General features: G+C 35.8%; 1 protein-coding gene across 1 annotated transcript in view; it reads left to right on the forward strand.

The window, feature by feature from the left end:
- Positions 1 to 382: 382 nt before the first annotated feature.
- Positions 383 to 22,897, forward strand: part of LOC141657067 (anaphase-promoting complex subunit 10-like) — a 37,676-nt gene continuing 15,161 nt past the window's right edge. The window contains exon 1 of the mRNA XM_074464181.1: positions 383 to 515. The gene's annotated coding sequence lies outside the window, so the exon portion shown is untranslated. The remainder of the gene's footprint in view (positions 516 to 22,897) is intronic.

Here is a 22,897-nt window from a genome sequence, read left to right on the forward strand (position 1 = left end):
TGGTCATGTAAATCAACCTATACGTACAATCTGTTGTTCAAAAAATTATTAGGATGTTCAACATGTATATTGTAAAAAATGATCCTAATTGGATCCCCGTGTATCGCACGGGCTTTCCAACTAGTTAATAATATAAGGGAAAGTATAACTGAATGAGGTGAATATTATTGATAAACTGATTGCAATATATAGGATGCTAACTTGCGGAATAGTCCAAGAATATTCCTCGGTATAATATCCTAACTATACTCTAATAATAATATCTCTAATATAATATTCTCTAATAGTCATCAAGTCCGACCTTATTTTCAATAAAATGTTCGATTCTCATATCCGTCTCACCATCCGTTAAAATTCTACCAACATCCGCTCTAAACAAGACGGGTACGGTGCGATATCCACTTAAATAGAGTCCTTTAATTGAAAATATCACTCACTCTTCTGGGTTTAGAGTGTTCCAAAATCAAATTACGTCTTCCTCTCTAATATTCAAACCGTTTACTCCCCGCCAATCTGTAAGCTTTCTAACTCTCTTGTTCTTCTGTTATCTGATTTAATCAATTAATCATCAAACTCTAATCTAATCTAATTAATTAATTTGAGTCGTTCTAAACTACTATTGGGTTAATCATTATGATTTTATAATTTCTGATTATGCTGATTGTCCTATAATTTCATCTATTTTTGAGTTAATTTCTGCTTTGTTGATTAGTAGACTTGATTAAATTCCTACCCTTTTCCCTAATTGATGTAATTCTTCATACTTTTACACAATTTTGAATTGGAAATCACCCAATTCTTGGTTTTTTTGAAATTGGGGTTTTGAGGTGTTTCAGTTCAATTCTTTACTGTCTGTAATGTTACTAATGTAATCCGATGAGTTTTTTCAACTAAAAAATTGAAGATTTTAGTTGAAAGTTCCGATTTTTTATTTTATTTTAGTTTATTATTATATTTCCCACACTGAAAACTTTCATACCCATAATTTCAAATCCCGGCTCTGCCACGGTTGACTAATGTTTTGATGAATCAAACGCGACAAATTTTAATTTTTAAGGTTTTATGTATATATGGGGAAATCAATGGTCAAAGCTTTGTGGGTCATGAGGCCATCTCGCTTAGTTATCTTATGTTTGCGAAATTTGGGAAATGAGTTAATTTATGTGCCTCTGTGGATAGGAGACTGGTGAGAGCCACTAAGATGGCAACGGAATCATGTGATGGGGAGGAGGGAAAGCTAATTGGAGGTGGTAAGCATTTGAGTGTGGATAGTGATCTAAGAGAGATGACAAAGAATGCTGCTTGGAGTGTTAGTTCTTGCAAGCCTGGCAATGGCGTTCAATGCCTCCGCGATGACAATTTTGAGACCTATTGGCGATAAACTACTCCCCTGTCTCTAATCTTGACTCTTCTTTGCTGGCTTTCTTATCAGTTTTTACTCGTGTTAACTGTTAAGCATAGTCGTATATCCTAATTTATTCCCTTGTGTGTAACTAGATCTGATGGAGCACAACCTCATGTTATTAACATTCAGTTCCAGAAGAAAGTGAAACTGCAAGTAAATGTGCTAATTCACTATTTATTTTTCGTATTTGTTTGGTTTGTACTGATTGCGAATTGCGACTCACCGCTCTCTGAACTCTGATACTATTTTGATTTCAGCTGATTGTTCTCTATGTCGATTACAAGCTTGATGAGAGCTACACTCCGAGTAAGATTTCTATAAGAGCTGGTGATGGATTCCATAACCTGAACGTAACTTTTCAATGCGTAAAGCTGTCACCTGTTTCATCTCAATTTTGAGGTGAATAAAGTATAAATATTTGTATAATTCTAGTCACTAAAAATTAGAAAGATGCCTCCAAAACGACATTAGGTAAGATGCCTCCAAAACGACATTTGTATATGTGGACCGGTTTTATCAGTGGCACTGATGTATATGGGGATGTCTAATAAATTTTGTTAACTGACAACTCTGAAGATAAGAGCAAGGCCCGCAATTTGAACATTTACAGTCGAATTGGTTCTCTCTGTTGGTTAGCAACAGAAAAAGAAAATTATATTGCCTTTTTCTTTCTACATCGTTTTATTGCCTTGATAGAAGAAGTTACATTCATTTTCGGCATGCATGACTGGTTTGCATTTTTAACTGTTCTTAGATCTATGAACATCTGAACACCTTGAACCAACTTCTGATGAGTGTTATTCATTTTGACAGGGAAGTTTTTGTCAATACGTTTATGCTTCAAATTATTGTTTTGTCTAATCACCTCAACGGTAGGGATACTCATGTGCGCCAGATCAAAGTCTATGGACCCCGACCGTAAGTTCAGATCTGCCTTTTAATTTTCTAATTAAGTTCTTCTTTGTTTGATGATTTTTCCATTCCTGACAAACACTACATAAATCTCTAATCATAAACTTCGGAAGGAAACATTGACCGAACTGGAAATGATTCTTATATGTCATGTAATTTTCATTAGATATGATTAGGAAACAACATCAACATGCTTTGAAATTTGAATACATGGATAAAACCGTATAAAATCAGATCCCTCACCGGCTCACCTCGCCATAGTCGGGAAACTGGGAGAAATTAGGTAGTGTTGAATACTTTGTACTTATTTCCTGAGTAAAATTATAATATTGGGCCTGAATTCGAGCAGGAACCCTATTCCATGTCAACCTTTCCAGTTCACCTCCTATGAGTTCGTGACATATTCAACTGTAAGATAAAGATGCCGGACATTGCTGGCTGTTGTATTGTGTTTTATTACTTGCATTTTTCCAGAAGGAAGCTGGTGTTTCTGCTGTTGCACAAAAGGTTGCTAAATACGATTCTGAGGAAGATTATGCTCTCGTTGTTGATGTTGTTCCACGTTCTTCGGATAGTTGGATTTTGGATACGGGATGTGTTTTATCATATGTGTCCTTTTAGGGAAATGGTTTACTTCTTATGAAACTTCACATGGGGTTAATGTTGCCATGGGTGACGGGTCTATTTGTGAGGTGCTTGGAGTTGGTACTATTCGAGTTAAGACATGTGATGGTGTTGTTAGTCTTCCTAGAAGGTGTTAGGCATGTTCCACGTTTGAAAAGAAATCTTGTATCACTTGGGATGTTAGTTGATCAGGGCTACAGTTTTCAAGGTGATGGTGGATCGTTGTGCGTTGGTAAGAGTTCTTCTGTTACTTGGAGGGGTGTTAAGGAAGGAAATATTTATGTCCTTCAAGGCATTGGGCTGACTGTTGGAGCATCAAGTAATCGTTCTTCGGTCTCTCTCGAGTCTAAGATGGGGGATATGCAACTTGGATATGTGAACGATACTTTGAAGCACATTCAGTTTGGGTCACTTGGTGATATTCTGGATAATTCGGGTTTGGATAGCTTTAGTGGGAATGGTAGTGGTGATAGTAAGGTGGAGTTTATTCCGGTACAGGTCAAGCTACAGGGTTCTCAAGACAAGCTATCTACTTTTGTCTCTGCGCCTCAATGAGGCGGTCTGCGCCCCAAGAGGTGAGGCGGTTTGGGGCTCCAGGTGGAGCTGTTTGTGGCTCTTGAAAGAGAGTCGTTTGGGATCTCGTAAGGGGTCATTTGAAACTTCGACGGGAGTTTATTCTTTGGAGCTTTAGGGTTGGACTATCTTGTCTAACAATTTGTACCTTTGATGGAGTTAATTTGTGCTCGCTTAGAATATTGTTTTTTGTTTTGGTTTCAACTTGAGTTTTGTTGCCTTGGTGTAGGCATTTTTGTGGTGGTCATGACACCTAGTATACTCAAGTGAGACATTTGTTTGTTCATGGCGTTTGCGTCTTCTTTTGGGACAGTTTGGTACGACTGTACATTTAGCCATGTAGTTTGGAGGATATTTTGTTTTTGGAATCTAGTGTGTTTTGTTTTGGTACACCGTTCCATCATAGTGACATTGGGTATCTCATATATTTGTGCTGGCGTTTGGTAGCTTTTGCTCTCTTCGGAGTTTGCTACGTCTGGCCTTCCTATTGGTATGAAGATATGTTGGGTACTTAGTACAATTGGTAGTTTTCAGCTTACTACATTGGGTACTTCGTATGTTGGTCACATTTGTTGCACACTTGGTTCATTTGTCCGTTTTGAGAGTTGTTTTCAAGTCAAAATGAAGACTATTGGGACGTATAGTGACTTGAGGATCGATTCTATTGAAGCTCATTTGGGTTTGATTCGTTTTTGGGTAATTCAAGTCAAGGTGGAGATTTGTTAGGAATTTGTGCCTTGAATTTGTGTCGAAGACGAATAAGCTAAGGGAAGATGAAGCCGTGACACGGGCGAGTCGTTGTTGTGTAACGTGAAGTTTGTTTCGTCGGGTAATTGTGCTAGTGCAAGTCACGCTTTGTGGTTTTGTATCTTGGAAATTTAGTGGGTGTAGGTCCCACTAGGAATTTCCTAGTTTTTTTTGTTATACGGGAGTTTTAGGGGATTTGCATTAGTTAGGAATTTAATTTCCTATTAGTTTATTCTTTATTAGTCTAGATACTAGTTTGAATGCCCGTGCGTTGCAACGGGGTAATTAACTTATTTATAATGCAAAAAAAAAAAAGTTATCAAGGGTTTAATGTTTAGATTCTATGTCTAATGATTTGTTTACATATCATTAAAATTTCTCTTTAAAAAAAAATAAAAAATTAATATATACGTGGGTTAACTCTTATTTATCTTATACTAATATTTTGATGTGGGACAATTCTACTATTTATAAGTAATATATTCACCAAACTTGGAATTTTTTCTGATGTGGGACAATTCTACTATTTATACATAATATATATTCATCAAACATGCATTGTATTTCAATGTGGGACAAATAACATACTCAGAATTACACCATCTTTTTTGCACTTAGTTCGACATCCAACCAAATCCCGAATACCGAATACAGACAATTGTTACTCATTATAAATTTAATAATATGATCAATTACTCTCCATTAATATTAAAAAAAAATTAATATAATTGAGATACAGAAATTTCTCGTGGTACCCCTAATTTTGTCAGATTTTCCATGTTATCCCTACTTTTAAGAATCTGCCTATGGTACCCTTGAGGTTCCATTTTTTTGCTCATGGTACCCCCTAATGTAAAGGCTGTTAAATAGACGTTAAATTGATGGTGTGGCAATAAAATAACAATTAAAAAATAATACCCTCTTTATTGTTTTGTTGGTACGATATCTCTCTCTTTTAAATGGAAATTTAATTAACTATATTATTATAATATTGGAAATTTTGCATGGTAACCTTGACCTTTGATAGCTTACACATGCTATCATGAACGTTTTTTTTTATCATAATTAAAAGATGTGCAAATGATAGAAACCTATACACTAATGATAGATTTTTTTTTTTAACACAATTCTAATTATATTATTTAAACGTAGTATATTTACCACACCTACATTATTTTTCAATATGAGACATATAAAATCTATAGGTAGAAAATATAATGATATAAACTTTTAAAAGCTCTCTAAGACAATACTTAAGAGACTCAAAAGATTTTGGGTTGATGCCTAAGTTCTAAGGATGCCTCCTATTTATAATCATAGAATCACCCACCTTATGGTATATTTCGATGTGGGAAAATTCTATTTTTTATATGTACTATATTTATCACACCTATATTATTTTTCAACGTGGACATATAACATACTATGAAATAAACCATCTTTAATATGTGCAAATTATATGAAATCTAATATACTCTAATGATAGCATTTCTTACCATGAATCTAATACTATTATTTTCATAATTTTTTTACCGACATTATTTTGCCAAATGAAATGTAAAAGATTTTATATAAAAATTAGAAACATCACTTGAATATAAAATAAGAAATACAGAGTATATATTATAATAACTAAAAGATTTTCCAAAGATTAACTTAGGTTAAAAATCGTTATTGTAGAGACAGTAATACAAACTCTTTTAAGAGCTCTCTCTGACAATACTTAAGAGAATCAAAAGAGGTTGGGTTATGACTTCTATTTATAATCATAAGATCACCCTCCCTTATGGTAATCTTCCGGTGTGGGACAATTCTAATATTTATCCATAGTATATTCACCACACTTACATTACTTTTCAATGTAGGACACATAACATACTAAGTACACCATTTTTTTTGCACCTACTTTGACATCAACCCATTTAATAATGAGAAAACACAATATAATACAATCTACACTCTAATGATAACATTTTTTTGTCACAATCTAATTATATAATTTTCATACATACTTTTTTGTCAAATGAAATATAAAGTTTTTATATCAAAATTATAAACATCACTTTAATATAATATAGAAAATGTATATATATGGGACAATTCTATTATTTATACATAATATATTCATCACACCTACATTATTTTTCAATATGAGACATATAACATACTAAAAAGTGCATATCTTTTATATCAAAAAATTTTGGGTTAATACCTAAGTTTCAAGGATGCCTCTTATTTATATTTATAGAATCACCGTACCGTATACTATTATTTCAATGTGAGATACATAATTTAATTATTTAGACGTAGTATGTTCATCATGCCTACATTATCTTTCAATGTGAAAGATATAACATACCAAGAAATACATGTCTCTTCTTAAAAACCACTATTGTATACATATTATTTTTCTTTGAAGGTAAAACTACCTAGTCTCGATCATTAGATAGGGATCTCTACATCATATATATACCGACTCATTAACACTCTAATACTGCATTTAGAAGACAACCATTAGTAAAATCTTTAGTTTTGTACTATGTCAGGAGACTACCATTAGTAAAACCTTTAGTTTTGTATTTTTTGATTTTCTTGTTCATGTTCTTAACTCTTTCACGGGTAGTTCCCAACGATTTCCACAGTATTTTTTATATCATATCGTAGATAATGATAGAAAATCTTAAGAGCTCTTTAAAACAATGTTGATGAGACTCAAAAAATTTTGGGTGGATACATAAGTTCCAAATATGCCTCCTATTTATAATCATAGAATCACATCACCTAATACTAATCTTTCGATGTGGGACAATTCTACTATTTATATGTAGTATATTCACCACACCTACTTATTTTCCAATGTGGGACAAAACATATTAAAAAGTACACAATTTTACGTATTAAGAAATACATCATCTTTAATATGTGCAAATAATATGAAATTTATACTCTAATGATAGCATTTTTTTACCACAAAGCTAATTATATTATTTTCATAATTTTTTTAACGATATTTTTTTTGCCAAATGAAATGTAAAAGTTTGATATAAAAATTGGAAATATTTCTTGAATATAATTTAGGAAATATACATATTATAATAATTAAAAGATTTTTCACTTTATTTTTTACATCAAAAATTATACTTTCCTAAATTGATTTTTGATGATGTGGACGCTCTCAGATCGCTCGAAAAAACTCTCTTTTATATATATATATATATAGATTTTATCTTGGGTAGAATAAATATATAAATACCCAAGTTTTATTCTAGGTTAATTAAGAGAGAGATTTGAGAGCACAATAAAGAGAGTCGATTTGTGAGGTTCCTTCTGAAGAAGAAAACTCGGTTTGTTCCGGGCTCTATTATTGGTGTTCATCTGTCTTTGAAAATCGGAGGAGTTTGTTCAGATCTTGGTAGCCCTCAAGATTATTTGTCCTTCGTATTATTGGGGTAGTCTCTTTTGTTCCTTTGAGACTACTATATTTGTTGGTAGAATAGGGTATACTTTTGGCTCATATTGAGCGCGTGTGTACCGGTCTACTGTTGTACTATTTTCTCCACTATAGTGAAATTTGATCTCCTCGCAGGGTGGACGTAGCCAGTTATTTTACTGGTGAACCACGTAAATCTTTGTGTCAGCTTTATTTACATTCGTTATTTATTGTTCTTATCGCCTTATCAATTAACTTTTTGGATAACGGGACGCCTCCGTTACAACACATCCCAAGTTACCACCATTTGCATCCCTCATTTCAATCTTTTCATTCTCACGTTCCATAAACTTACATCACCCCCTTACCCATATTCACTTACTTTTACATTACCCAACACACAATCATATCACTAACCACATCTCACAAAACATGCTTCATGCCTCAATAAGCTCATTAACCTCCCTTTTCTTTTTCCACTATCCATCACAACCACATATAACTCATGTCCTCCCCACCAAACTCATACTCATCATAATGTGCCACTCCTTATGTCATAAGATTGAGTAACTTATGCATCAAAACCAAAATCTATGTAAAAAAATGCATAAAGAAGCAAAAAAAAATACCCTTCAATTAAACATAATATGCGACGAAGTCTAAAGATAAGCATATGACCCAAAACAGGAGTCACTAGATCGAGTACAACCTACTTGATCGAGTAGGTGAAGGTCAGAAGCACGTACAACAAATTACCAGGGCTACTCGATCTTGTAAGGGGTACTCGATCGAGTAACAAGAGATGCACTCGATCGAGTAAGGGCCACTCCATCGAGTACCCTACGCATTTCTCATCACTGTCCAATTTTTGTAAAACGGTCATATCTCACTCGTTTCTTGGTCATTTTAGGCGTGTGACCTATATTTAGAATCGTAAAAGAACAAACTATCACCTCCAATTAGAATCACATCAAAATCATATATACATCTCAAGTTATAACAGTTTGAAGACAGCCTCTATAATCGGTCAACATAACTACTTGATTCTTTCTACCAAACAACTTACACAACAACAAAGTAAACAAAGCCAACTCGATACTCGTAAAACCAGTATTCCTAACCACATGTTACTATCTATAAAAGCCAGAAAACAACATCCATCATGCACATATATTATTCAACTTATCAATCATGTACTACCCACATGCTTTATTCTATAACTTTACGTACAACAATAACATAATATAAAACATAAAATCCCATATTCATATGTTACTAACATAGCAAAAGTAGAAAATTCACTTTCATCACATAAACATGTTCTCCACATGAATTTCATATTCTCATGCAATTCCTTACTTCATCTTTTCAAACCAATTCATAGATCATATTCATACACGTATTCATACAATTTATTCATCCAATCACATGCATATAAACAATAGTAACTAGTAGCGATCTCAACTACAATCCATATTATCATAAACAATTACCTTCATCTTTTCCACCACACCTTCATTCAACCACATAACACCCATCCATCCAACATATTCATACAACACATCATTCATTATGTATGCAATAGGACATTAACAAGCACATAGCGATCCCATGACACCACATAGTGATCGGTTTAAAGTTGTAGGGCGAGTTCGCGACTTTAGGACGTCTCCCAAGTCTTTGCATTAGCTCCAAACAACTCCTACCCGGGTTCATTTTAACTTGACTCTCTATATTCATTGGGCTCATTAGTTACAGGTTCCAAAATCGTCGCTCTAATACCACTTTGTAACACCCCCATCTACCAAAGTGCGTTACCAAGGCTTACCTTAGCAAATGGAAGTGCTACCATCTCGGTTACCCAAAGCAATGGATATCAAATAGACCATAAAAGAACGTACTAATAGTTTAAGTGAATACATCAAAACCCAAAAACTGCAAAGTATGATACAACCGTTCCAAAATCAAAACTAACTAATGTAAATATAATGTTCGACATAACAGCGGAAGACTTCTAATATACTCGTGGTGACACATGCCCAGCTATCCCTTGCGCATCTAAATCATATATGCTCAATAACTGCTCACCACCCCCGAATAGATCACCAAAGTTTTTAAAACATTTAAACGGGGTCAGTTACTGATTACAAAATATAAGATAAAACAATATCAACTGTATACACAATCACCCAACTCCGTCATATCACCAATCACCTGACTAGCCTGAAGGTCTAGTCTTGCCAAACTACGGTCGCAACCAGTAATCCTCACCACCAGTGGGGGACCGCAACTGTTCCCACCTAAGCTCCGCTCATCTCATCCGAGCGATAACCAATGTTCCTTAATGTGCACATCCCCTCTGTGGTGGGTTCCAAAGAGGGCGAATCAAGGGCGTGAAGTCACTCCCGCAAGTGACTCTACTCAGCCGAGGACGCACCTCGCGAACCACAGACAAACAATCACAACCAACTACAGAATCATAATCACTAATTCCATTACGACATAAACAAATGTTATTATTCAACAACCACCAACAATCAATTTACCAACACATATGTAACCAATAACTGAGTAAGAAATCCTACCTGGAATAAGCAATCGCAAGACCGTCACAAGCAGCTAATCAAAAATGCTCTTCTACGAAATCTCCTCCTATAATCACACATACAATCATGCAATTACTACTAAGCCAATCAAACACCAAAAACCCCCAAATCTACCCAATTAGGGTTTAACCAAAATTGACAAAACAACATAAAAATTATACTGAGATCTTACCCACAACGTTACGGACTCAATGCCGTAAAGAACACTGAATTCTGACGACTCAATCCTTGGGATTTGATAGCAATGCGAAGAAGAAGAAGTAACGTAACTTGTTTTTGTCTCTTATGAATTTAGATCAGGGTGAAAGTGAAAAGAAACTGACGACTTATGTTTTAATATCATTCTCGTATTCCTAACAAAACCGACAAAATAACCCGTAAGACCGACTTACTCGATCGAGTAAGTGACTTACTCGATCGAGTGCCACACGTACTCGATCGAGTACCCGTCAGGCAGACTATTGTTTTGAAACCAAACTTACTTACTTGACAGAGTAAGCCCTACTCGATAGAGTACCCAATAGCACAGAGAACTGTATTGTTACAGAGCTTCCTAGGGTATGGGGGTGTTTGGCTAAAGTGGGTTTACCTGACTTTAGAAAACCTACCGTTGGACCAAATACCTATGATTGTCTGTTTATAGGCTATGCTCAAAATAGCTCTGCTTATAGATTCATGTCTGTGAGCGATCGTTCTATATCTGAAGCTAGAGATGCTGAATTTTTTTAGCATGTTTTTCCAATAAAGAAGAATGTTGCTTTATCTCCATGTTTACCTACATCTAATGACATCTCTTCGCATGCTAGTAGTAGTAGCACTTTTATTGATTATGTTCTGGAACCTAGAAGGACTAAGAGACCTAGATGTCCAAAGAACTTTAGAACTGATTTTGTTTCAACATTACTGTCTGAACATGGATACGCTGTTTGTGTTAGTGATGAGTTTGTCTCAGGTTTTTTAATAGAAGATGATCCAAAAACGTATAATGAGACAATGAAATCCATAAATGCTAATTTTTGAAAGATGCTATTAAAAGTGAACTTGACTCTATTGTGTCTAATCAGACTTGGGAGTTGACTGATTTACCTAAAGGTAGTAAACCACGAGTAAATGGATTTTCAAAAAGAAAATGAGCCTTGACGCAACAATAGAAAGGTTCAAAGCTAGACTTGTGGTTAGAGGTTTTACACAAAAGAAAGATATTGATTATTTTGATACTTATTCACCTGTGACCAAAATTTCGACAATTACAATCTTGTCGCCTTAGTTGCTATTCATAACCTTTTTATACATCAGATGGATGTAAAAACTGCCTTTTTGAATGGTGAGCTAAGAGAATAGATTTATATGTTGCAACCTGAAGGGTTTGTGGTAAAGGGTCAAGAGAATAAGGTGTGTAAGCTGAACAAATCATTATATGGTCTAAAACAAGCACCTAAACAGTGGTATGAGAAATTCAACAACACCTTGGCAACTAACGGGTATATGGTTAACAATTTTGATTCATGTATGTATTCCAAAGTGGTAGAATCTGATTGTGTTATCATATGCTTATATGTTGATGACATGATAATACTTGGTAATAATTTGGAGGTAATAATTAGAATGAAAAAATTTTTGTCATCACATTTTGAGATGAAGGGCTTGGGAGAAGCCGATGTTATTCTAGGAGTTAAGGTTATTCGTAACTCCAATGAAATTGCTTTGAGTCAATCTCATTATGTGGAAAAGGTGTTGAAAAAGTTAATTCACTATAAAGAAAAGGTTCCATAGCGACGGAAAACGCCGTCGCAAATATGTCAATCCCGTCGCAAATATAGAACTTGCGACGGAATTGCGGCGGAAATATTCCGTCGCTTTATTTCGTCGCAAAATTTAGTTTTGCGACGGGAATTCCGTTGCAAAGGAAGTTCTGCGACGGATCAAAGCGTCGCAGAAACCCGTCGCAAAAGAGGGACTTGCGACGGAATGTCCGTCGCAGTTCACTGTTCATGGGAGGCCACGTAGGCACGTTGGTAAACCAGAAAGTCAATATCTGCGACGGAATTTCCGTCGCAGATCACTGTTCATCAGGGACACGTGTTCAATATCTGCGACGGAAAATCCGTCGCAAATCACTGTTCATCAGGGACACGTGTCCCAAAAGTCAACCAGAAAGTCAACACTTGCGACGGAAAATCCGTCGCAAAGTCCGTCATGAGGCGAGAATGAACCAGGGGTTACTGACCCTTTTCGGCTCCCCCATTGCTTTGAAAGCAATTACATATACTCCCGGTTTCCTACAAACATACAGAAAATCCAGCAATTGACAAATCCACAACTCGTTCAAGACGAGATTTCCAAACAACGTCTTCGCATTAACTTAAAATAAAAGGTTTACAACCGTTTAGTACAATAATTGTTCAACAAAGAAAGCTAAATAAGTCCATAAACTACGGGGTAGGAGATCAACTAACAACTACTCCCTCCCAGTCGTTATAATGTTCCCCTTTGATATGGGCACGATACTTAAGGAAAAGTATTAAAATATTAGTAAAAGAGTTGTGTGGGGTTGGTGGTAGGAGAGAGGGATGAATTATTAGTAGTTAAATAAAGAATTGTGGGGCCAAAACATAAAGGAAATTAATAAAATAGGAGTAAAAGAGTTGTGTGGGGTTTGGTGATAGGAGAGAGAAATAAATAAAATAAGAGTAAAAGTTTCTAAAAATAGAAAGGGGAACATTACTTGAATAATCCGTTTTGGGAAAGAGGGAACATTATAGTGACTGGGAGGGAGTACTAATCAATACACGTGAGTAGGAGTAGGCCTAGCATTGTCGCCACCATCATCATCAAAGTCATTTCTAGCTTGAGATACACCTCCGGGGTTACAAGTTTGAGTGGTAAAACCTTGTTGGCTCAAGAACTCCTCTATTGCCGCAAGCCTTTGAGATTGTTCGGCCTCGACTTGCTTTAGTCGCGCATTCTCTTTTGCGACTCTACCAACAAAACCTGGAGTATGAGGAGTAGCAAAAGAGGTTACCAGTCGAGCGGCGGTGGTGCTCCCAAATTTGTGGTGCTGCATTTCCCGCGCCAAGTACTCTACCTTTCTTATCAAACCCTCCATGTTCTTCAATATAAATTTCATTATCATCAATGTTCTCGACCCCTTGACTCTGAAGCTCAGTTTTCTTTGAGATGATTTTACCCTATATCAATAAAAAACGAAAGATTAGATACCATCTACTAAATAATCATGATTGAAAAAATGAGTTAAAAATTAAATAATTATAGTAACTTACGAAGAGTTGACCAGTTTTTTTGGATAACCATCCTTTTGTGCTATGCTTCCTTGTCTTCTCCAACACCTGCAAAGCGAACGGAATATCTCCTTTCCCATCTTTATCAATCTACAATTTTGATACTTGTTAAATATAATTACTAACTTTAAATAAAGTTAAAGAAAAAAAAGGTAATAAATTAAAAAAGGAAGTGAAGAAATTACCATTGAGTCCATATATTGCAAAGTGTTTTTTCGACCCATTACGTGAGTAGCCAACGCCTTCCCTTTCTCGTCACTTCCCGACCTACGGTTGGCCGAATTCTGCTCCGATCTTCCCGTGAAACTAGGATCTTCAAGTCGTCTATTCCTCAATTGACGGTGCAACTCAACACTAATCTAATCCGGCTTTTCATGCTCTTCCTTATGATAAGCTCGATAAATCATTTGCCGTAAACGGGTCTTCATGGCATCTTCCCAAGCCTTCTTAACCCTTGCCTTGTCACGGGGATCGTAACTAACACGCCACTGTTCAATAAACAATAAAGTTAGAAAATAAACTTTATTGTAAATAAATATAAAATAAATGAATAAAATACCTAATATTAAATTAAATGACAATTGCTAATACCTCAAACCAATTCCACCAATCCTTCTTTATAGTAGATGACGCCGATTTCCAATTAGGAGCATGTTCTTTGTAGTTGCATCCAACAGTATTCGATATCAAGTTCACAACTTTTTCATCACTGAACCTGAAAAAAAAAATGAGAATATAATAAATAAATATATATATATATATATATATATATAAATCGTTATAAAAATAATAAATTACGAAAAAATAACATACTTACCAAACGCCTTCTTGCTCAAGGGAATCGAGAGGAATTTTGTCAACTGCTGGTATTTCTTCATTCTCGTTTTCGTGTCCTTGGTTTCCTGCATTACTATTACTACCTTGTCTTCGTCTCCTCGACGCCATAGAAACCAACTAAATTCTTCAACATTGTTAGAAATCGAATAATAGCAACCAAATAAGAAATTGGCAAAGTAAGAAATCAAATAATCAAATAATAGCAACAAAATAAGAAATTGGCAAAGTAAGAAATCAAATAATCAAATAATAGCAACCAAATAAGAAATTGGCAAAGTAAGAAATCAAATAATCATATAATAACAACAAAGTAAGAAATTAAATAGTACTCCCTCCCTCTCGGTCAAGTAATCAAATAATAGCAACAAAGTAAAAAAATAAGATTGAATGAAAAGTAAGATTGAATGAAAACAAACTAGATTTCATTAAATTAAGCCATACGACATCTACAACTAATAGTACCAACAAAGTAATAAGATTGAAAGAAAGGGTACAAAACATCTACAACTAATATAAATCCTAGTCATCATCATCATCATCATCACTTAAATTAGTGTTTTCGTTGCTTTCAAAAAGCGATTCTAAAAAATCCTCATCATCATCTTCTTCTAAATACTTTTTCAAAGCCTCCTCTCCTAACTCTTCCTCATCTTCCTCCTCTTGCATATCATCATTCTGTACTTGCATTTATTCTTGTTCCTCCTCCACATTTTCATTCTCATCTTCTATTTCAATTATTGCCAATGTTGTATCACCATTATTAATATCTTCTTGAAAGATAGATTCATCAGTAGGAGCATCCACTTGTGATCTTGCCTTTATTTTAAATACTGCTGACCACTGATCTTTATCTCTTTTGATATTTGGATAAGGAGCATAGCAAACTTGTTCCACTTGATATGCTAACACAAATGGGTCATATTTTGGAAATTTTTTGCTCCGATTAACATCCACAAGTTTATATTCCTTATGTACTTGCATTCCTCTTTCTGAGTTATCTATCCAATTACATTTGAATAAAATAACGTTGTAAGGGTTTTTCTCGCCATTATAAGACAACTCAACAACTTCATTTAGGGTTCCATAGTAGTCAGCTCCTTCAGTCGAACTCACACACACTCCATTGTTAATTGTAGACTTTTCCAAATCTTTCCCATCTATGAAAGCTCGAAATTTGTATCCATTGATGGAATAACGCTTCCATGTTCTTACTTTTTTTGAAGGTCCATTTGCTAAGGCAACTACAACTGGATCTTTTAAATTATTTACCTAGAATTAATGATAAAGAACCAATTATTTACCAAATAATAATATAATTTAAATAAGCATTATAGAATATATATTATTTACTTACTTGACCTCTAAGCCAGTCAGGGAATTTTGTTTCAAATTTGTTCCAAATATCCTCGGCCATAGAAACCTCAGGATATTCTCTTTTGATGTAATCCTCAAACAACCTATTCAAAAATGCCGAATTAAGTTTTGAATTAATTTTTGCATGTTTTACTTGAAACAACGTTTAAAATTAAAAAAAAATTCACCTACCTTTCCATACGTTTCAACTCATCAGAATCACAATTAGATAAAACATAGAGGTGTGCACGTTCATATTCGTTATCTTCCAAAAATCTTTCACGATATTGTCCAGAAGTAGTGCCCTCATGATCTTGAAATAGCTCGGGCAAGGTAGAATACTTCGCCTTTTTCTGACCTATGTCAAGGTCTTTTGCCTGTGTCTATATGATCTTCAAAGTAAAAAGAACAAAAATTTGCTATTTCTTCAAGCAAATATGCGTTGCATAATGACCCTTGAACACGAGCTTTATTTCCAATTTTTTTTTCAAATGATTCAAGAACCTACAAAAAAATTGGTTAAGAATGAATGAAATTAAGTAATAACCTTAAAAGGCTTCGTAAAAGATATTGATATTACCTCTCAAAAGGATACATCCACCTATATTGCACAGGACCACCCACTTTCACTTCATATGGCAAATGAATTGGCAGATGTTCCATTGAGTTAAAAAATGAAGGTGGAAGTATTTTTTCCAATTTGCAGATTATCTCGACAATATTTTTCTCGAGACTTGTTATTTTTTCAATTTGTACTGATGAAGTGCACAAGTCTCTGAAAAATTGACTAATCTCAGTTATGGTATTCCACTCATTTTTAGGGAGAAGGTGCCTTAAAGCAACCGCGAAGAAACGCTCCATAAACACATGACAGTCATGGCTTTTCAAGCCATGTAGCTTCAACTCATTCATATCGACACATCTTCTCAAATCTGAAGCATAGCCGTCTGAAAACTTTAAATTACATATCCAATCACACAACACTTTCTTCTGCTCTTTTTCAAAACGATCAATCCACCTTTCGCGACCTTGAACAAAGTTGTAAGATGTCTTTTTGTGCATTTGGGTTCAAGGTTGTCTTGTCTTTTCTATCCATCACCGTGTGAATTAGTTGTTCGAAAATTTTTTTCTCAATATGCATGACATCAAGGTTATGTCGAATTAGTAGTGTGCTCCAATATGGAAGCTCCCAAAAAATACTTTGTTTCCACCACCCAATTCGTTTCGCTTTAACCGTTCTCAATTCATGGTCAGATGCATCCACGATTTTTGGTGAATCTTTCACACATTCCCACACTTGTTCGCCCGATAACCTCTTTCCAAAGAACATCGTTCTCTATTCTTCCTTTTCGAAAGTGGACTTTATCCTTGCGAAAAGTATGATCAGTGTCTAAATATTGTCTATGACAATCAAACCAACTCCATTTTCTGCTATGCTGAAGCCAAGTCGATTTAGTCTCTTTTTTCGTACAACATGGACATGCATTCTCACCAGCAGTTGACCAACCAGATAACATGCCATAAGCAGGAAAGTCGTTGATCGTCCATAGGAGTGCGGCTCTTAAGTCGAAGTTTTGTTTCCTAGACACGTCATATGTAAACAATCCCGTGTCCCACAATTGCTTCAACTCGTGAATTAGAGGCTGTAAATAGACGTCAAGGTTTTGTTTGGGACTCTTTGGTCCAGGAGTAATTAATGTTAAGAACATAAATTGTCTTTTCATGCATAGCCAGGGTGGTAAATTGTAAGGTGTAAGCATCACCGGCCAGCATGAATAACAGTTCCCGAATGGCCCAAAAGCCGAGAAACCATCGGTGCAAAGTCCAAGTCTAACATTCCGAGGCTCAGATGCAAAAGAAGGATGAAGATGATCAAAATGTTTCCACGCCTCACTGTCACTTGGATGAGACATTGTCCCACTAACTCGGGTGTTTTCATAATGCCAACGCATTTGTTCCGCGAGGTTTTTTTTGGCATAAATTCGTTGCAAACGTGGCCCTATTGGGAAATAATTTAAGAAATTTTCGGGGACATTTTTGCCATTTGCATTCTTTGCACTTTTGTACCTAGCTCTACCACATTTTCTACACTTGTCAAGAAGAGCGTCGTCCATCCAAAAAAGCATACATCCATTAAAACATGCATCTATCTTTTCATGAGGAAGTTGAAGAGCTTTGAGAACATTTTTGGTTTCATAGAAGTTACGCATCAAAATATGATCTTGAGGAAGAAGGTCTCCCATAAGTGACGTGAAACCATCTACACATTTATGGGCTAAGTTGTGTTCACATTTCAGAGCGACAAGCCTTGCAGCCGACTGTAGCAATGAGAGTCGACATCCCTCGTAGACAGGCTGCTCGGCACGTTTTAACATTTGAAAAAAGGCTAATACATTGGGATTTGGAGATTCATCAACCACCTCGGCATTAAGAGCTTCTTCCCTAATTTGATCAATTCTATCGCGCAACGCATCTTCTACCATATCCCTATAAGGATTGTCAGAGGGCATTGCCATTTCCTCTTCCTCAACAGGGAATTTCTCTCCGTGACACACCCAATCATAATAGTTGTCACAAAAACCCTTTAGACCAAGGTGTTTTCGTACTTCTTGTTCAACTAAAAACTTTTTATTTTTGCACTTACTGCATGGACACCTAATTTCTTTATTTCTAATGAATTCGTCTTGTTGCTTAACATAATCAATGAATTTATTAACCCCTATTACGAATTCCTTCCTTAATTTTTTATTGGAATCCAACCTTTCATACATCCAGTTTCGTTCTAATCTCTTCATTGCAAATCTACATATATATTAGTAAATAAAAATTATTAATAAAAATGGTAAGAGCATTCATAAACTTATCTTTGAATAATTCATACAACAACAACAACAACAACAACAACAACAACAACAACAACAACAACAACAACAACAACAACAACAACAACAACAACAACAACAACCACCACAACCACAACCTGCAAAAAAATACTTTCAGTATTGGGGTCCTTATCTCTCCAACCTAAACCCATCTTTGAATCTTTCATACCATTAGTAAATACCCAATTTTTTTTCTTGATTGTAATGAGACAAAAATTCGGCAGCACTTCCTTACAGTTCTCCAAATACATTATTTAGAATGAATTCTCACTCTACATATGTATTCGGAGAACATTAAAGGAAATGTCAACCAAATTTTGTCTCATAACAATCAAGAAAAAATTGAGTATTTACCACCTAAATGGCATAAAAGATTCAAAGACAATCTAAAACGGGGACTATTCAAGAATTACACCTAATGTGTAATCCCCGAACAGTACTAGGTCAAAAATATATTAACAATCACAACACAAGCATAAGATGAATTAATATTTGTAAAAAAAATATACATGACACAAATGTACACAACTTATCAAAACAAACTTAATAATTACTAATAAATCTTATAAAACTAAGCAAAAGTAGAGTAAGCATCCTTAAATTGGTTTAAACATCATAAATTGTCTTTCAATTAAACTAAATCATTTTAATAATCCTAAACTTAATTAAACTAAGCATTATAAAATTGATTTAAACATCCTAAATTGGCTTTTAACTAAATTAAACTACCCTAATAATCCTAAACATTCTAAATTTGATATTAATTAAACTAATTTATTTTACCAATCCTAAACTTAATTAAACTAAGTATTATAAAATTGATTTAAACATCCTAAATTGGCTTTTAACTAAATTTCACTATCCTAATAATACTAAACATCCTAAATTGGCTTACAACTAAACTAAACAATCCTAATAATACTAAACATCCTAAATTGGCTTTCAACTAAACTAAACAATCCTAATAATACTAAGCATCCTAAACTAATCATAATTAATTAAAACAATAACCATAAACCCTAACTAATCAAAATAGTAAAATAAATTAAACAAACCTTAAATTAATTAAGAGATGGAGACAAGGGAGAAGAGCGACGGCGGCGGGAGCAGGCGGCGGCGGCGGGAGTAGGCGACGGCGGCGGGAGCAGGCAACGGCAGAAAAAAAAAAGGGAAAGGGGAAAGGAAAAAAGGGAAAGGGGAAAGGAGAAGAAAGGGGAAAAGGGAAAGGAGAAAGGAGAAATAGGAGGAGTGATTTGGGGAGTAGGGTAGTGGTAGGAGTGGTGGTGGTGGGAGTGGTGGTGGTGAGATTGAGGGAGACGGAGTTTTGGGTGTTTTGGGGTTAATAATTGAAGAGTGATAATGAAGGGGGAGGAAGACGCTGTTGCCCGTATAAAGAAAGCCTACGACGGACTTTCCGTCGCAAACATAAAATAATAATAAATCCTGCGACGGAATTTCCGTCGCAGACTTAAAATAATATTATTTTTCCAGCGTGTTACGAGGTGTACAGCTGGACACTTAAAAATGTCTGCGACGGATATTCCGTCGCACAAAAAATATTATTTTAATATAGCGACGGAATTTCCATCGCAGAATTTATTATTATTTTATTCTCGCGACGGAAATTCCGTCGCAGACCTTCCCGCCATGTCAGAAAATTTGGCGGTCTGGGAAAATAGGCTGCAACGGAAAGTCCGTCGCAAGTCCGTCGCACAGTATGAGGTCCGTCGCAGGTTTAAATTTGCTACGGATTAATATTCCGTCGCAATGCGTCCGTCGCATCGAAACGCTTTTTTTGTAGTGATTGCTTTGATGAAGTACCTTCTAGGACACCCTACGATGCTAGTATACATTTATGTAAAAACTTGGGTAAGAGTGTATCCCAAAAAGAGTATAATAAAATCCTAGGTAGTGTGATGTTTTTTTATGATCTGTACTCGACCAGATATTACATATGCAGTTAGTAGACTGAGTCGTTATACACAACCCCAGTAGTGAACATTGGGATGCACTTCGTCGTTTACTAAAGTACCTAAAAGGAACAGTTGACCTTTGTTTGCATTATAGTAAATTTCCTGCTGTGTTAGAATGATTTTTTTATGCAAATTAGGTTTCAGGTAACGAAGAAATCTGTTCTACTAGTGGTTATGTCTTCACCATGGGTGGAGGTGCTACATCGTGGAAGCCCTAAAAAAAGACTTGTATTGCACGCTCTACCATGGAGTCGGAGTTCATAGCTCTTGAGTTGGCAGGATACGAGGCTGATTGGTTGAAAAACTTATTAGCAGATGTACCAGTGTGGGGGAGGACAGCAAACACCGGTCTCCTTACACTGTGACTCACAAGCTGCAATCCGTGTTGCTAAGAATAGTGTCTATAATGCGAAGAAACGACACATTCGAATTAGGCATGCTGCAGTTAAACAACTCCTAGATAATGGAGTAATCGCTTTGGACTATGTGAAATCTGAAAGCAATCTAGCTGATCCCCTTACTGAGGGGTTGAGTAAGAGACTATTCGCTGAAACGTCGAGGGGAATGGGACATAAGTCCTTAAGTCAAGAGTGACTAGGTTTAAAGTCCATATTCCTATGGCGTTATATGATTCATAGCCTTAAATGGTGGTGCTTTTGAGACGCACTTGATGAATTATACACCAGGTTGGACTTAGGTTCTTAATGGCTCGCGTGAGAAGTGATATTGAGAAGCACATGAGCCACCTACGTAGGTGTAATAATCATAAGACTATGAGAAATCTTGTGAATTTACTTATTAGTGCCAAGGTAAATGCATGGCTTTATAGAGCGCATTGCACTTTGAAATCACGGAACTATCACATTTTTTGAAGGTATGATATGTGTTGGGTGGTTGGGGGGGGGGGGGGGGGGTGGGGGTATCGACCGAATGACAGGTAGGAATTCAAATCGCAAGATATTCTATCGCTGTAAGTAAGTTATTTCTTCATTCACTAAAGTGTCAATTCAAATCGAAAGATATTGATACCTAAGTATCCAATCCTTTCTTTACCCAGGAATTCTCTTCTCTGTCTCTGGCGCCCCTAATGGGGGATTGTTGGAAATAGAGGCTCTTTGAGTCTAAGTTTTTTTCCAATTGTCCCACATTGGTGACGAAATGATAGTTCTATGTGTTTATATAACACCTCATTCCATACACTATCACTAGTGGGTCAATGGAGCCTTTTGTGGAGGGCTTGCGAGGTGATTAATTTAGCTTGCATACGCGCGCGCCATGCCCGAGCCTGGCCCGGCCCGGATTCGGGATTTGGATTTCGGAATCGCCTGCGGCGGGGTTTGACTATCTTTTTGGGCCAGAGTCGAGTTGAGTAAATATGAACTGTCTAAGTTCATTGTGTGTAACAGCTAGTCAAACCGACTGTTGAGTGGGAGAGAGTCATGCTCCCGGATTTTTACCTGTATGCTGCTTAATAGGAGCACATTTTCTGCTTCTGTTTCGATACTGATTTTCCTATAAAAGGAGCCTCAGTTCAGCATACAACAACACACAATCACAAAAATTTTCTCTATGTATGTTCTCTCTTTTCTTTTGTAAAATTTCTGGGTAATGAAAAGCAGTCGTTCCATAGCTCTCAATCTCGAGTGGGCGTTTCTGGGTGATGTAGTGTAAATCCTTGGCAACTACCGGTAAATTGCTGATCGCCACCACGGTCGTACCGAAATAGTTTTCAAGGCAGTGACTCTCATACCACGTCACTACGAATCGGGTTATCTCTGATCTTTTTCATTGTTACTGCAATTTTCGTCTTACAGATAGTAGGTAAAGTGTCGCGCTACATTACCTTCAACAATCCCAATATAATCGCCAGTTTACTCACACATGCTAAATCCAACAAAAAATTTCCGACTTTGCCCCTCTCATTTCATACACACACAAAATTAAACCTGACTCAAACCCTACCTTCGATCACCCCCTCCCCCACCCCAGCCAACTGTGGTCAGGCGACGACCGCCATACCCGTGTAGTCGATAATTATCCGAACAACAAATCAAGCTAAAATTTGCAAACGTTGGAAACACATACAAAATCAAAATATAATACTTCATTATTAAAATCAGAAAACCTAATTTAGTGCACAAAACAATCGAAGAAAATTGAGAGAAAGTGAATAAATAAGAGAATAGAGAAGAAACCTTGAGAAAAAAGTGTTGGATTTACGGCAGTGGAGAGTGCTAGTGTTATAGCACTTAGTCG

This window comes from Silene latifolia, chromosome 5, assembly GCF_048544455.1.
Source record: "Silene latifolia isolate original U9 population chromosome 5, ASM4854445v1, whole genome shotgun sequence".
Taxonomy (NCBI): Eukaryota; Viridiplantae; Streptophyta; class Magnoliopsida; order Caryophyllales; family Caryophyllaceae; genus Silene; species Silene latifolia.